The sequence below is a fragment of the Ceratotherium simum genome, chromosome 28, assembly GCF_057802395.1.
Source record: "Ceratotherium simum simum isolate JZ-2026a chromosome 28, ASM5780239v1, whole genome shotgun sequence".
NCBI classification, from domain to species: Eukaryota; Metazoa; Chordata; class Mammalia; order Perissodactyla; family Rhinocerotidae; genus Ceratotherium; species Ceratotherium simum.
Window position 1 is genome coordinate 12908404 of NC_141927.1, and position 18192 is coordinate 12926595.

The 18192-nt window shown below is 34.6% G+C and overlaps 1 long non-coding RNA gene across 2 annotated transcripts in view; it reads left to right on the forward strand.

The window, feature by feature from the left end:
• Positions 1-18192, forward strand: part of LOC147913322 (uncharacterized) — a 127053-nt gene that overhangs the window by 26283 nt on the left and 82578 nt on the right. For both annotated transcript variants that reach the window (XR_015548869.1, XR_015548870.1), the window contains exon 2: positions 3867-3921. This is a non-coding gene — a long non-coding RNA (uncharacterized LOC147913322). The remainder of the gene's footprint in view (positions 1-3866; positions 3922-18192) is intronic.

The window sequence follows — 18192 nt, forward strand, 5'->3', positions numbered from 1 at the left end:
TTCACAGAATTTTTTAACTGTCACTATTGTGTACCACAAAAAAGATTAATAAACTATCCAATAATTAAAAGCAGAACATGTGGCCAAAATGTCATTATGTGGTATTAAAAATATAGCTGGAAATACCAGTTGGTATGTTAAATTTTTTAGTGAAGTCACATGTATAAGGAAATATTGGTTAAAAATATTATGACATGTTTTTCCTTTTCTGTATCTGCCACATAATTATTTCCAGCAAACCTTGCCTCTGAAAATGACTATACAAAGAAAATTGTCAGAAGATGGAAGATTTTTTTTCTATCATGGGATATTGTAGAGAATGAACATTAGGGATTACATCCCTAATTCATTCCACAACCCCAATGGTGCAAGATGGGACTGCGTATGTATCCACTTTCATGCAGTCTACTTTAAGCACCCAAGTTGGATGATAAAGAAGTTAATGTGGTTTCCAGTAGTGCCTAACTTACCCTCAGGGAGTAGCTCATGCTGGGAGAACCTGGCTCATTATGGGTTATTTTGCAGCATCGATCATGCTATGAGATGACAAGGCTTTATAAGACAAATATTATGGATCAGTCTTCAGAGGCCAGCACTCCATGCAGCCAAAAATCCTCATTGGCAGAACAAAACTGAAAGCCCTTAATGAATTCTGTTACTGTGGCAGCATACTGTCAAATTATGCACTAATAGCGAAAGAGCTAGAAAACCGTACCAAGAAACCAGCATGTCTTTTGGCAAGCTGGAGACCAAGGTCTGGTGCTGAGCTTCCAAGCATTCTAAAGGAGAGAATTAACATCAGAGTAAGCCAAAATCCTGGTGCAAACTCTCCAGGCCTTCAGGTGTGAATCCTAGAGCAGCTACTTGAACATGAGGGTTATTTTTTCTTGTTTCTTCTCTCTTTATTTTTTTCTTCCAAATGTAATTAGATGTTAGTTGGTTCAACAATAAAGATCATACCAAAAGAGTAATGATTGTATCTGGGAACACAGTCACATTTTAGGAAACAGAGTTCTACTTTATGAGTCAATGTCTATAGTACATCAACCTCTGTAATTTAAGATGTGGCAGAATCTTAAGGCAATGAGTATAAGATAAGGGTAACCACATGTCCTTAATTGCTTAAGAATGAGCCTGTATTTTATATTTCTGTCTTTGGAAGAGAACCACATTAAAATCGTTCTCAGATTGAATCATGCAGATGATGTTGTAGGTCACCTGAAATATCAGAAAATCAGAGATTTAAATGATAGATAGAAAGCATCTGGGAGAAGGAAGATATCCAGGTTGTCTGTAACGTTTTCATTTATTTGTAGTATTTCTTTTTTTTTCAGTGCCTTTGTTTCAAGACTGTGTTTCCCAACCAGTTTCTGAAAACATTCCATACGTACCTGCAACATGGTCTCTCTGTTGCCTGTATTCTTACTCAAATCCTGTACATTGTTTCATATCTCACATTTCCCTTTTCTTTCCCAGAAAACTTACAGCTTCCCGGGTCTCTTCTCCCACTGTTTTTTAAAATTAAAGGAAAGAATATGGAAATGGAGAAGTGGATTTCATAATTTGCTCCCTGAAAACCTAAAGTTTTGCAGAAGTGGCTTCAGAGCTGCAGGTGGGGAGGGAACATAGGGTGTAGAAAGAGTCTGGGGCCCCCATTCCAACTTCCAGCGCAACAATTCCCAAAAAATATTTCATTTGGAGAAAGATTTCCACAACACAAATATCTCAACAATGATAGAACCCACAAGACTATTAGGTAGAATATACCCAGGTGGGGCATTTGACAAAAGGAAAGTAATCCCACTGACAGATGGAAGTGAAGGGATGTTGAAGAAATTCACTGTAGGGGTTCTATCTCATGATTAATCTTTCTTCAACCACCTTAAGTGCAATCTAAATCTAAACATCAGGAACTACTCACTTCCTCCCATTTAATAGTAGCTTCGACTCTCCAAATACCTCTAGCAAGATTTAACACATTCTGTGATCTCAACAGGAGCAAAGCGTGTAATGGTACTAGAGTATTTCCATTAAGTAGGATGATTAAAAGAAATAGCATGAGAGGGTAAAGATGTAACTAGATAGTGAAGCAAGGAAACTAAAAATGATCTCAAATGATCTCTCTGTTGTTGTCCCAAAGAAGGATGATGTATCTCAATAGTTTCTATGGCTAGAAAATTATTTTTATAGCCAGAAATGCTATTTTTTAATCATAAAGATATTTTGATTTGATATAGCCTTATTCTTACATAAAATAAAAAATTACACTTTGTATGTGTTATAATAAGATGTAAAATTAATTTTAAAATAATTTATAACAATACATTTTTAAAATTTGTCCTATATTAACAAAAATAGAATTTGAGATTTATAGGACATGATGTCAAAATGCTAACACTTCCTAGCAAAAACATTAAAGAGCAGGAGGTCATAGATCATTAATTATTTTTATCTAAGTTCTCTAAGTTTAACCTCAAATTAACCGCTATTAAGTAGCTTTTAGAATAAGATGTTTGATGATAAATCATTTAAGTTATTATTTATCTTGGTATCTTTCTTGAGGAAATAACTCTTATTACCCCAAAAAAATCTTAACATAGTAGAGAAATGCGTAAAGAAACATTTTAGGTTACAATATGTCGGCAGATTTTGATTATTTGAAAAAAAAAAGAAGCTTATTAAACAAAATAACATTTCCAATTTTGTATTAAATTTTACCTTTTCTACTGTGTAAAGCAGGGAATATTTTGGCGAGATATAGCTTTTAAAACTAACATTAAGCATATTACTGGAAAAAGACTGAAAGTTGCCTTGTGCTCTTAGCAGTGGCTGGGAAAGGAAAAGAAATTAAAATAGATAAACAGATAAAATGGAAATGCATAATTACCATGAAATGATACTTAAATCCAAAGCAAGTTTCAATATAATTAGAATATATTTTTAAATATCTTCAAAGAAATAAAAATGTTATCTCTTTTAAGATTAAAAATTTGTTTGACAAAAGTATATTTTCAGATGATTTTATTTGTGATTATGCACGTCTAATTCAAATCATGTTGTGTTTCTATCTGTGTTTGCTAACATCCAACCATGAAAAGTCAAATTAGCGTTTAAGAAATAATTCAAGGGAAAGACTCTTCCAATAATATTTGCCCCAGTGAGCTGGGTAATTCTTGTAAATTGGTCTTTTGGCCTGAGTGATTTAGATAATTACTTAACTTCTCTATATCAGGTTGAATATTCAGATAGTACTCAATATCAAGCATATGGTAAATGACTTGTTTTATATTTTATTAGTAAATTGATCTACGATTGAGTGAAATAGTGTACTTGAACTGTGTATTGCCATCATATAATCTCAAATTGTTTGGAAGTAGTGTCTCTCTAATTTGATTATATCTTTTTCCTATTGGTATTTTTAAATTTGTTTGATGGATTAAGAAAGTTTTGTTCAATCAACAAGAACTCTGGATAAACATTAAAACATAAGTCTCTAATCAGTATGTAACTCAAGCTACTCTTTATTCATTCAATATAAACCAATGATCAGATTACCTATAAACATTAAGGAGTAGGGGGGAATGAGTACATTCTTTCCTCCAACAAAGATGTTTCTGTTTTTCTGTAATTGAAATTTTCTTCTCCTTTTTCAGGAGAAGAAACTTATGGTTAACTTACGGTTTTCATTGAGAAATAATTTTCCCTTGCCTTTTGTAGTTTTTAATTCATGAAAATAAACTAAAACCAAGAGATTATAGTTATAATAGTTCTTATTTATGAACATAAAAGAATCTTATTAACTATTGCAATTTAGACTTTATTGTATTTTAAATTAACATATTCACATTTTTGTGACTTTTTAACAGGCAATAACTTCAAGCTCTTGTGGTGGATATAGATTTTTGCTGCAAGGAAGTAACAGTAAGTGCTTATGCATATGCAATAACTTTTTAAAAACTATAACATCTCAATTTTGGAATTCCATTATGCTTAAATGCATGAAAAAATGTTAATATGATTATTGAAATTTAGCCTACCATTTTACAATTTTGATAACATTATATACTCTAATAATATTTCCCATAAAATTTCAATAGATTAATACCAGGTAATTTTAATAATGAAGAAAAATAGATCCATAGCCATGTCTTTTCATTTTGCCAGTGTGTTTGTTGTCAGTCTTGCTATGTAAATTTCATTTATGCATATATGACATTGATTATCTCTCTGATTAGCTGATTTATAAAGAGTCTGTTTTCTATGGGCAATTATTTGACAATTCGTTTTCAAATTTTGGATTGTGGGACATTTATTTTGCATTAATAACGTTTTTTGCAGCAACTCAAATTTGTCATGCATGAGTCACTAGTTCTTGTATTAATCTCACAAAAGAGAGGAGTATTTTTCTCCCAGTTGGAGTTAAATAGTAAAGTGGGACTGGACCAACCTTTCAGTTCTTCTGCAATGTGTTTTCATAATGGTTTAAATCTGTACTTTTATTTCAAATGTAAACATCAGTAACTTTCATTTTACCTGCCATCCCTGGTTGTCTTGTGCCTTCCTTTACATTAATGTAATTACTTGAGAATTATCTCTATTCCAAATTGAATAGGGAAATATCAACATGCTGCAGGCTCTGTGCTCATCCAGGAATTAAAGTAATTTAAGATATGAGGTTTTAAATGGAAACTCTATTTGTAAGGAGAAGATATAATTCACTGCCAGAGGTATCTGTCTCACTGAAACTTCTAGACGGGCAAAAATGCTCTCCAAATTCTGAATTCTTGATTTTCTAAACAGTTCAGATTGTGGTATCTTATTTACTCGGATAGATTTTTAGTGTGCTGTGCAAACCAGGCTGTGTCCTGGCCTCCGTTCCTTGCTGTTACCATTTTCTGGGTGTCGTCCTGACTTAAGAGTTGAGTTGAGTTGTTTGACAATACTCCTGTCTAGTGATCTTCAATTTGACATAGGCTTCTTAGGCAATTGCAGCGTCTTTCTTGAGTAGAATAAATTAAATATTGTGATTTTATAGAATAGATAATGATTATACTTATAAAATGCCTGCAAGGCTCATTCAGAGATATGCTGTATTATAAAAGAAATTATTTTCTCTTTTGAGGATTCCAACTTCACTTGTTTATTAATGTGGTTGTAGATAAAGCCTTTGGTGAATAAACTATATTGATCTTTAGAAAGCGTTGACTGGTACTAGCTTTGTGATAGCCTAAAGCATGATTTAAAATTACTGGTGAAATGACTCGCACTATTTCTCTGTCTCACTGAGGATAAGGGAGAGGAAAAAGGGAAAAAGAAAGTGCCCTCATAAATGAGAAGTGTGAGGATGTTCATTTCCTTACAAACAAGTGGAGGTCACCAGTAGTAGGACTGCATGTTTTGAAATAACGTTATAGCCCATTTAGTTCAAACTCTCTATTCCTTAGAATATGTTTCTAGTATGTTTCTTTTATCGTCAAATCATGTTTATGTACTTTCTAGGAACAATCAAATATAAATATGTATATAAATAAATAGATGTATTTATAGAAATGTGTATATATTTACATAAATATATATGTATGTGCACACATAACAGCAGAATCGTATGCTCTTAAGGCCCCCAAATGGGAAGCTTTGAATACACACACAGAATTTTACTTATCTTTGGATTATTCTAATTGTTATTTTGTCTCTATATCTTCAGTCCCAATCTGTTCTTATTTTGTCATTTATTCACGTATTTGACAACTCTTAGGTAGCTAGGTGCATGGTCTCAGACACTGGGAATATAGGGAGGAAAGATTAAGTTCCTGTCTTCTAGTTGCCCACAGGCTGCTGGGGAAAATATAAACATTTAACAACAATTTCATTGAAATGGCGGTGGTGGTGAGTGTGTATGTTCCAAAGTAGGGGCAGGGGGCAAGGGGCGAGGATCAGGAAGAAGAGACTGTAGGGAACATTCCAGGCTATATAGGAAGGAAAGGCTATCTATGCAGTATGTAGCAAGATCGAGGTGACAGGAGAACCTTACATGTTCAGGGAGCATAGAATAAAAGTTGCCAAGTAGCAGGAAATGAGAGAACTAGAGCATAAAATTATAGCTGTGACTGTACTAAGGACTTTGCATTTTATCTCATTTTTGCCCAGAACACAAAAAGGAGCCCTAGTAGATTTTACATCAGTAAGGAACATTGGAGTTCCATTTTGGAAATACCAATAAAGCAGCAATTTTTAAGGATTAAGGGAGATGAAGAAGGAGTGGCAGAAATGAAGATAAGAAAACCAGTTAGGAAACTATATTCATAGTTCCAAGATAAGTGACGACAAACTTATCAAAGGAAGTGGCTTTGCTGGTAGAGCAAAGAACTTGAAAAACTCTAACTCTGAACAATAGAGACCGGGTTATTTAGTTGAAGTTATCTGTCCTGTTTGAAGAAGGGAACCTACAGGACGATTATTGATTGGAAGGCTTATAACAATGGGAGTGGGTTGAGGGAGGAGAGGCTAATTTTAAAACAAATAGTTTTAAGAGCAGAAAGATTTAGTTCAATCTAATGTACTGGACTGTTCCTCTTATTCTGTAGGCTGTACTGGGAGTGAATACGGAGCCCAGGTCAGAACCCAGACAGAACCAGTTGACTATAATGACTATGATTATTTGTTCTGTCTTCCATATACTGTCCAGTACGGTAGACACTAGCCTCATGTGACTATTAAATGTAAAATTAATTAAAATTAAACAAAATTACAAATCTAGTTCCTCACTTGCAGTGACTACATTTCAAGTGCTCAATAGCCAAATGTGGTGAGTGGCTACCCTACTGCACAGCGTGTGTATTGCCAAAAGTCATATTGGACAACTCAGTTCTAGATTTTCAGAGCACTCATAAAAGAATGCAATTTTGCATCACAAAAGTAAATACATAACTAAGTGTATTTTAACATTTATAGCTTTCTAAAGTTTTAGAAGTAGAAAGACTTAATTAAGTTCTTGTTCCATAATCAGTTAGGCTGGTGAATAACATTTGAATTTTAATAGAAAGAGAAAATTTTAAATCCTCAAGTTTATAATTCAAGCATTTTTCTTTTCCATCAGTGAGGGGCATACCTAAAAGCTACCCTGGCTCTTATAGAACTGACAAAAACTCACAGTAACAAATCAAAGAACAAGACAATTTTCTCAAAATATCTTATTTTCTTAATGCTTTTTCAGCATCTCAATTTCCATCTTTAAATTCGTTAATAGAACTCATTAATGTCAGTCCTCACTAAAAGATGATAACATTTGGAATAACAGAATCTTATTAAAGTGCAATTTCCAGTGCTCAATATGTAAAATATAGTTCACTACCCCTGACCCCTGATAATGTATGAGATAGAAAAATCTAAAATATCAGCTTTTAATAATAGTGTTGCCAAACGATGGAATATCTTATTTCTGAAGGACCTATGCTTTGATCTTACAGGGAAAAGTAATGTTGCTCTCTATTCTAATTGCACACAATCTGAGTTCATTACCTGTGGTCTGTAGGTTAAAGAATGTTTTGTACCTGGTGGCGTGTTCATTATAACCAAATTATTTGATCTTCCTTTAACATGATTTGCAGATGAGATATTCAGGGAGAAAAGTCAGTTGGAAACAATGTACAAAAGAAAACAGTGAATAGCTGAGTTAATTTATAACTTCAGCCCTGACCTATTTTTCATAGAACGTTCTCCATGATATTATTTACTGGATATAAGCTATTTGCATTTGGTAATTTGTCTAACACTATAAACTAACATATATATACATTAGTTTATTGTATATATGTATAATATATATAGTATGTATATATAATAAATATATATATATAAAATCATATCAACCTTTAGAACAAACAAGTCCATACTTCACTCTCTTTCCTAGCTGAAGAAAAGTTTATCAATGTTTTTGTCTAATTCAACTTTGACGTTTTAGAATGAATTTCAATTCCCCTCTCTCAAAAATAGCTTCGTGGTTGGTCTCCTTGACACCACATACTTTTCTTCTTCCTATGCAAATTAATATAAGGTGTTGTTTTTATCATATCACTTATTTTGCTCATAATCCTTTAGGGAATATATTGAACCTGCAGAATAGTTTTGTCTTTAGCTTGGCATTCACAGCCCTTCCAATCTGTCCCAGTCTACAACAGTTTACACCCAGTCACTTAAATTAAGTGACTGGATATAAGCTATTTTGCTGCTGTTTGAGTTCTCCTCTACTTAGTAAGGGCAGTTGTCCCCTTAGCCTTCTCCTTTTTCTCTATCCCATCAGCCTTCATGGCACCTTTTCCAGATAGCCTTGGTCTCTAGTGATCTAACTTCCATCCAATATTCCCCACTTTTCATGGCATTTATTAATTTGATACATCTATATGCTCCCTTATGACCACTCCTGAAATGAAATGAAATGAATAATAAAGACTTGTTTAAGTCTATTAGTCAGTCCTCTTAGCTTGTTTGAGGGCAATTGTCATGTAATAAACTTATGAGATTATATTGGCAAGGATGCACTTCAAGGTATTTGTTGTTTGAGAATTCAAAGAACAGGTACCTTACACTGCATGCCTTGATCAGCTCACTTGCTCACACCAAACTGAGATGCGATATGGATAGAATTAGCAAAATCTTATTGTCCTTTTTATTGCGCTCAAGAATGCTGGGATGATGGATTTTCTTCTTTGAATTTCTAAAAGTCTCTAAGATCCATAAATATTGATACTTTATATGTTTAAAGATCAGTCAATTTCTAAAGTAACATTAATGTGTTCATGCAGTTACCTTTTAAGAAAATATGGATTTTGATTTACTTGCCTATACGTATTGAATTATCTGAAGTAAATAATATGGTTATTTCTATGTTACTTTATAATAAACATTTCATTGAATAAAAATGAAAGACAACACATTTTGTTAATAATTATTTTTAAATTGGTTTTCCAATGAAGGATGACTGGAGAGACTTCACAGCTAATGGAGCTGTCTTGAGGAGATCATCTTTTTTGTTTAAAAAGAACTTAAGTAACGTGAGAGTTACTTAGAGGCCTTTCTAACCCCAAAATATCTCCTTTAGCTACATCTTCTTTAGAAGAAATACAGATGTTTCAAATTCCTAATGACTACTTGAGAGTCTTCTGAATAAATTATCCAGCTATCTCATGCAAATATCTTATATGATTTTATCTTCCATTGTCACTTCATGTATCAAATGGTCTTCATGGAATGGAACCATGGACAGCCCAGTTGTGATGGAAGAATGACAAAAAAAGTTTGGAGCAATAAGAAACTTTAGCATCTAGGGAACAAAACAAGAGTGAGAAGTACCTACTATTAGCTAGTGAAAGGCTGAGGGATTTCTAAAATATGAAGAGAAGATTGGCAAAGATAGATTTTGATTAGATGCAGTTGTCTGAAATTTAACCCAGAATGTGAATTTAGAAAAATAAATGACTGTAATATATATATGCAAAATTTTGTTGCCTGTATTTGTCAATCCTATTTATAGTGTATTAATCAGTTGTGTTCGTTCCTCAAAATAACAACTTTAGGTGTGGAAATTAACTTGATTTGGTGGGAGAATTGTACAGATTCAATTTTATACTGATAATTCAAAGTATAGCTTTAAAATGAAACCAAGTTTTCTCCCCCTGAATGTACTGGCTCTGTTTAAATGGCTCATTTGAAACATTATTAGGTTTTTTTTTTTTTTTTTTTGTAGAGGAACATACCATAAGTGCTTCAGCTCTTTGAACTGCAGAATTTTCTACTATTAGTCACTTAATGGATTGCACCCGTATAGATCGTGGAAGCAGACAGAATTATTGGCTAGGATAAGGCAGAGCCTGTCTCTCCTTCGGGCTAGACTAGAAAAGTATCTTCTAAGAAAGTGATAAAGTGAGAAATCAGGAATAAAGCTAGCCTGGAACTTGGTCATTGACTTAAAACAGGAAATTCTAAAGGAGGAAAGGACTCTGCTGATAGAATGGAATGGAAACCAAAGTGGGTGAGGCAACTACACTGGGACTGTGGGGAGGAGGCTGCCTTCTGGGCACTTCATGGGCATCCTGCCTTGAGAAAAGTTGGCCTTGGCTTCAGACTGTGACCTTGATGGTTTTCTCAGTTTTCATGAGCGGTGTCAGCTAACTCTCCAGGCCTATGGCTCTGATTTTAACTGGCAGCATAAATCAGCCTTCTGGCATATACTTGTTAGGAAATTTTACCTCTTAATCAGTACCACAAGTTTGAAGAGGAAAAAAAAAAAAAAACACCACCACAAAACAAAAAAACTACATTTATAGGGATACGTTCCTTTAGGTTAAAAAAAAGCAAAACAAAACAAAAGCTCAATAGATTATTTTAGACAATCAGAAAGCTGGATCTCATTCTTTTGTCTCCTCTCCCGCTCTCTGCTCTCTCAACACACTTTGTGAATTATGTTTTGGTGTGAAATGATTATTCCATATATATTTATAAGAAATAATTCAATAAGATTGAATTCATTATTTGTTATATAGATACTGGTTAAGAACAGAGGATAGGAGTTTTTAAATCTTGTCTCTGCTAATTTCTAAAATTATGCAATCTTGGTAAAGTGATATGAGTTTGAACCTCATATCACTTTCTTATTAATAATAATTACTTATCTTATAAGTGGTTATAAGGATTAAAATAAGGTTGTGTGTATAAGGTACTTAGAAACAGTCAGTATACAGCACGTCATCGACAAAACGTAGACGCAGGTATTGCAGCAGTTGCCAGGACATTGTCTGTCTGAGAAAAACTAGCTAGGAAAGGAACTAGCCCTGGGTCTCATTCCCAGGACTGGGGTTCTACTCCTGGCCAGTCAGTCTGCTTTATTAGTCAACAATAGAGTCAAGCTCTATTATGCTAGGATGGTGAAATTTAAACCTTATTAGTTTCCCTTGGCTAGGCAAAATATATTTATGCTTTAATATTTTTACTATGATGTTACATATTTTTTAAAGACAATAGGAGCTCTCTTCAAAGATGTATATTTCTGAAAGGCATTGGAAAACTTGGTATATAATTAATTTATACTTAACTACCTTCCCACGAACAAAGGTGCCAGACATACTGAATCAAGGTGTAGAAGACATCTTAAAGAATCTTTACTGTTCGCTTATTGGTTTGTGTAATGCCAACCTTTAAAATTGCATTTGAAGCACCATTTAATACACAAATTTGTTGGATATAAGATCCTTCTATTTGTTGAAATATACATGTAAGACGATAACTATAGTTGCTGTATTTCAAAATCTGGGGGAAATTTAGATTTATTTTTAAATTAAACATTTCATTAGTGTCCAATTACCAAAAGATAGTTTATTCTAAACTTGTGTGGTAATTTTTGGCACTCTTGTTCTCATTATAAATGTACTAAGAAGACTAATGTAACAAAAAGTCACAGATCTGGATTACTCTAGATAGATACCTGCTTACAAGTGAAAGACTGAGTTCCAAAGAAAGTGTGAAAAAGTTTGGTGATCTAGGTATTTGGAGGGAAGTTGTTAAGTCTTTACTAATCATGAACTGTAGTTTTGCCAAAAGCCCATCAGCACATGCTCTGTCAGAAAAGAGCTGGAAAAGTCATAATCAATCTGTGATTTTGTATCAACCAAGAAAGATGACGGATCTGAAATAGCTTTCCTTTTACAAGGCTTAAGATACAAATATTTGTATGCATCACTTTAGTGATAATGGAATCTGACTTTGTGACCTCAAGTAATCTTTCAATGATATTTCCATGGAAGGCTAGGAAATTGCAAGATTATGTAGAATGAGTTAAATTTGCCACATTTCCTTTACTCGTTTTTAGAGAATGAATTTCATTATGCTATTTTACATTCTTATTTAAATTTTTACATAAGAATGAGGTCCTGGCATCAGAAGGTTACACCTCCTATGTGAAATTTAGCTGTCTCTTCTATCAACTTGACCTTCTACTATTCTGTGTATTGACTGGCTGCACATTTAACCTGTTCTTCATTTAGTGAAGCTATAAATAGGAAGAAGAAATAGAAAGGTTAGCGAATCAAAATGCAGAATATGGATAAAGGTCATGGTGATAGGGCATGCAATTCTAATTCCTGACATACACCAGACAATAAAAATCTGGCACATCATTCTTGTGGCAAAAATTGTAATAACGGAATTGAAAATACTGTGCAAATTATTTTCCATAGAGGACTTGGAGTTGAAATGGAGTAATAGTATTTGTCCATTTTCATTAAACTTTTTGAATTATACTCTGATGCTTGTGAAAAAGAAGCCATACACACAAAATAGAAAAACAATAACTGTATATTTGAAAGTTCCATATTTTTACACATTTTCTCTTTATTCGTTAATAAATTATAGTCTGAATTATATGTAGGCAAAATAAAGCATAGGGGAGATGAATCTGAGAGGGTTAGAAATCCAAAATGTAAAATGAGTTGAACCATGACAAAAATTGCTGATGATGTAATAAAGTTAATTTTTCTTTTCACTTAAATTATAGCATTTACAGATAGTTCTTGGCACTTGTGTAAAAGTTTGAGGGGTATGGGAGGCTCAATAATGGCTCCCCAAAAGATATCCACGTCCTAATAATCTGTGATTGTTTCCTTAAATGGCAAAAAAAGACTTTGTGGATACGATTAAGTTAAGGATATTGAGATGGGGAGATTATTCTTGATTATCCAGGTGGGACCCTAAATGCAATAACATGTGTCTTTGTAAGAGAGACGCAGAGTGAGATTTTTACAAACACACACACAGAGGAAAAGGCAATGTGACTATGGAAGCAGAGAACAGAGTGATGTGGCCACAAGCTAAGGAATGCCAGGAGCCACCAGAAGCTGGATTAGGCAAGAAACAGTTTCCCTTTTAACCTCTGGAGGGAGCATAGCCCTGCCAACACCTTAATCTCAGCCCAGTGAAACTAATTTCAGATTTCTGGCCTCCAAAATGAAAAGAAAATAAATATATGTTATTTTAAGCAACTAAGTTTGTGGTAATTTATTACAGCAACCAAAGAAATGAATACATGAGTCGTTTTTGGGTGAAGGAGCAGAGTTCTTAGAATATTTTTGCTGAAAGCAATATCCCTTTCAATTATATAAAGGGAGGGTTTTATAGATATAATCACAACTAATCTAATCATCAATTCAAACTCAAACGTTTCAGCTTATTTTAATGTGTATTAATCTATTAGCTAAGTCATCAGTTATCTAAGAGTACAGTGGTTTGAGGCTCACTGATCATAGTGCAAAGGAATAAGATCTGGATGAGGAATGAGGAGACTTGGAAATGCATCCTGGCTGGCTGACAGATTCAACCTCCTTGCTCCTTAATTTTCCCAAGTGTTTAAAGGACAGCAGAGGTGCTATATCAAAATCTCTTCCAGTAATTTAGGATATTTATTCTGAAGGAAAGGGGGAATTGAAAAATATCAAAATCTGGTTATGGTTAAGGAGATAAGCCTGGTGGGGTACCGTGGTGTGGATAATGAAGAATACGAAACTCTGGGCATCTGGAACATGAAAGTTTAGAACAGTAATTATGGAAGATAAGGACAAGGTGGAGTCGAAAGGTGTCCAAAATATGATTTTACAATATTTTAAAGAACATGTCCTGTCATTCTCCCTGCCCACATGTCCTAGATATTATTTAAAGCCTGAAAAGGAATGAAATACTTGCGTATAGTTAGAAAAGGGAAGGGATCCACAGAGTGAGCCTGGGGGAATTCCAACCTTTGAGAATGGAGAGATAAGGAAAAACAGCAAAGGATAACAAGAAAAAGAGACCTGAGAAATGGGACAAAAGCCATGAAAATATGGTGTCCTGGAAATCCAATCAAGAAAATGTTTCAAGGAGGAGGGAGAGATCAACTGTCAAAAGCTGAGAGGTCAAATAAAATAAGGATTGAAAATTCACCATTGATTTTAGTAAGGTGGGAGGTCACTGGTGACCCTCACAAAAAGCAGTTTCTGGAGAGTTGTCTGATTGGTGAGTTACTTTATCATGAAATAAACCTTTTCTGAAGTATTTGTACAAACTCGTTCTATGAAATTGATAAATACTCTATGAAGTTAGATGGAATTTCACTGATTGCCTTAAGGTATATCTTTTTCCCAAAGAGCTTTATTCCTAATATCAACGCCTAGAGGGAGAATAAGAAGAGAAAAATCATAAGCAATTAAGCTAGACAACTTTTCTAAGGAGTTTTGCAATAAAGGGAAGGAGAAAAATGGGACAATGTCTGGAGGGAAAGGTCAAGATATTTATATGGTAATGAGAATGGTCTTATAAAAAGGAAGGAATAAAGGAACTATTGATGCTGAAGAGGTGATGGGAGAGAAATGCTGGAGCAAGTCTTTGAGAAAGAGATCGGGGATAGAATCAAGGGCACAGGTGTGAGAAGCTGACTAGAGATGAGGGAGCACATCAGCTCTTTAGATGTAACAATCACCAAGAGATTTGGAAAGAGTGGTGTTGGAGGGATTACAGTAACACTGGAAGCTAAAACATTCAAGGAATGACAGAGAGTGACCAAATGCTGATGGATGATCCCAAGCAAGAGGGTAGAGGAGGAGTTGTTTGGTGACGTAAGATTCAAAGCTGACATTTTTCAAGAAGAAAGGAGGAGAATGATTTGGAAGTGCCACATGAGCAAAAAAGATACTCAAGCTCACTTAGAAACCAAGTGATACAAAGTATGTGGGGGCCAGGGGGAACTCACACGAAAACTTAAGAGGCCTGCAGGGAAACCGTGTCTACATCGAAGAGCAAGAGAAAAGAAAATGATCAGAGGCAAGGATGAGGGTACAGGGTATTTTCTGATAATTGACCATGAGTTCCAGAGGGCTCACTGGAAGAATTTCTAGAGTTGGAAAGTAGTGGGAGATGAGGTTCACTAACGGGAATTAAAGTAAACCAGATGACCAGGGCTTTGTTTGGTAACAGACCTAATGAGTAGCAGAGGGCAGGGCGAGGAGATTAAGTCTCTTGTGCTAAGGCTGTTTGTGGTGACAGGGCTGTGAGTGATGTGGAGGGAAGGAGAGTTAGGGGCCTCACAAAGAGGAGACACAGTCCTGGGGCTCCTACCTGATTGTTGCTGGGGAGGAAGAAGCCTCTGAAGAGGCCATCTTACTGTAAGCTCATAGGACTTCTAAGATCTGTCTTATCTGCAGCTGATAAGGGAGTGGAGGTCAGAAAAGATTCATGTGCCTCAAATCTCAATGGTCCTGCTGGGTCCCTACTTATAAAAGGAGAGGGGGTGCTGGGAGGGCATTTAAATACAAGGTCATTGAAATGCATACTTATCAATCCTGTATCAGGGCTGTGGAACTACTAAAGGTAGGTGGGACAACCTTTGAGTCATAGAAGTGATGGGATTTTAAAAAGTTGTATAGAATATCCGTCCTATCTCAGCAGGGCTATAGCTAGACGGGATCAGGCAGTTATATTTTCTTGCATACTAAATATGAATTATCTTCCTTATGACTAAGAACTCTTGAGACTTGACTAGCAAGGCATAGCGATGCAACTTTGACAGAAGTGGCAGATATAAAGCTTTACTTGAATGGTTGCATCTAATCTAATTACCAAGTGCTCGAGCCGTGCTATCACAAAAATGTCAGAATAAGAGACACATTTAGGATATTCTTTGGTAACACAACACTTTTATTGAGAAAGTTGTTTTAAAAATAAATGTTACCTCTATTATTATGCTTAGAAGGAGTCTGTCATGAGAGAAGATCAACTGTATTCTCTTAAGTTTTCTTTGGCGGTTCACAGATACAGACATACACACACACACAGACACACAGACATACACAGTGTAGCATCAGCAAACACAAGGAATGGTAACCCTAGAATACTTCCCAACACTCTAACTCAGTCCCTGGGCCACTATTTACCAACTTGAGTAGATAAGCATGAAAATTTCTCCCTAGTCAGTATATGGGAAACTCAGTGTCCAGAGATAGTTGTTTGCAGACTTACATTGCAAACCAGGTCCATCATATAATTTAAAAATGTTTTATTCGGGTACAAACATCAAAGTGAGAGCCTATTTTTAAATATCTTATCAGATCATAATACAAAAGGCAATTTAGGATGAGAAAGTTCACCAAAGGAAACTTTCAATGGTCAGAGAGAATCATTCCCTGGAGGCATAGAGCACTGGAGTAGAGCATCACCGAATCAGATCAACGTAGCTTGATGGTCCTTGTTCATTGTAACATTGTCTGCAACACAGGGGATAGTCTTGAATAGGAAATAAGATTACCAGAAATGCTTTTCAGATTAAATTATCCTGAAAACACGCTGCACATTAACCAAACATTACATTTTTATATATATTTTAAAAATGAGGGCTTGCAAAGTAGCAGGATCTTTATTGTGTTTCATTTAGTAAAAATCGTGTAATTGTTTTAATTGAAGTATTTAAAGACGGAATACTAATATGCCTCTAATTTCGACTAGGGCTATAGTGTTTGAATTGACGAGAAGTTGGCATAGTCCCTGTCTAATTAGTCATGTAGACAAAAGAAGAAATGAAAAGCAAATTAGTAAAACAAAAGTTATGAACTTTAAATTCTCAATTTTGAGAACAGAATGGAAAAGTAACTGAAGAGAAAAAGAAATGGAAATCTTCCCCCAAAATCAGTGGTTGAAAAGCCAAATAATAGTGAATACCAGCGAGGGGTGATAAAAGTACCTTTGCTAAGTCAACAAAATATTGATAATCTAGAAAGTCAGTCATGATGAGGGGAAGATGTTGTTTTATTACACATTTCCATGCCCCCCCAATGCACAATAATATGAAGAAGAGTAAGAAAGGGGAAGAGACAAAATCCTGATGTTGCTCACTGCAAAATAATGATCATTAAGATATATAATAAAAAATGCATTCCAAAATTATAGAAACTCATAGTGATGTCAAGTCTCAAAAATATAGAGAAAGTGCCACATGGATAATATATTAAATATGCAAATAATGTTTCAGAATATGATTATGGCTATGAATATATTTTTAATATTTTCACATCTCAATATAAAAGGCAATATTATATTCAAGCATTCCATTATATTCTCACATAATTGCCTCAAATATTTTTTAAGTAGGCAGAGTATAAATAAGCAATCAAACATATATTTAATTAATATATTTATACTGTTGCAATCGAGGGATTTATGTAATAGTACGCCACTGATGTTCTTATTCGCATGCCTATTTGATCCCAAAGGAAAAGAAATATTTCACCAGAGTGTAGGCCTGAAGACTTATGTCCCTTATCCCTTATATTTCATTTTATGGGCAACTGTTAAGATGGAAGTAAAAAATAAAGTATATTTTGCTTGGTAAATATTTTGGAAAAGTTCCAAATCTTACACTTTTAAATTAAATACATAGTACTTGTAATTTCATGTGAAGAATTTGATCAAATAAACATTTTTAAAGATATGTCTGTGGAGGAGTGACTCCTAAGTGTTGGAAAGTGAAAATCAATTCTTTCCTCATTATGTAAGTTGAAAGTGTTGGCCCAAGGTTAAGTTTAACATACAAACTGGAGTTGAAAGAGCCAAGAAATCATGAGTGTTCTGTAGATCTGAGGCAGAGAGAGAACAGGTAAAGAGAAAAGGCTCAATGGTAAGAATATAAGAGAAGTCACCATGCATAAACAAGGTCAAAGATAGGTCAAGTCTAATTCAGTTCCAGCTTGTATGTGTTCCATTGGAAACGCTTCTCCAATGCCCAGTGCCCAGGTGGGGACATGCCCCAAAAAGGACCAAACAGAGATGGGAATCTAATATAAGGTTGTTAATAAGAAAGGAGAATCAGTTTCTATACCTGATGATTTACAGGATCCTTGAAAAGGGACAGAATATAAGGAAAGCAATGTCCGGGCAGCACTATCTACCTCTAGACACCTCTTGACACCTTAGAAGGAAAACTTCTCTCCATGTTTCCGTGAAGCCATGAACTTCCTTGAGCTTTTTTTATTTAGAATTCTACACATCCTTTCATGATTTTTCAGCTTCATAGTCTCTCACGGCAAAGCAGTGTGGCAGAAATTAAGACAAAGAATAGCTCTTGCTGCTGTTATGCTAATGACTCTCTTCTAAGTATTATCAAGTAGACAAGCAATTAAACTCTAA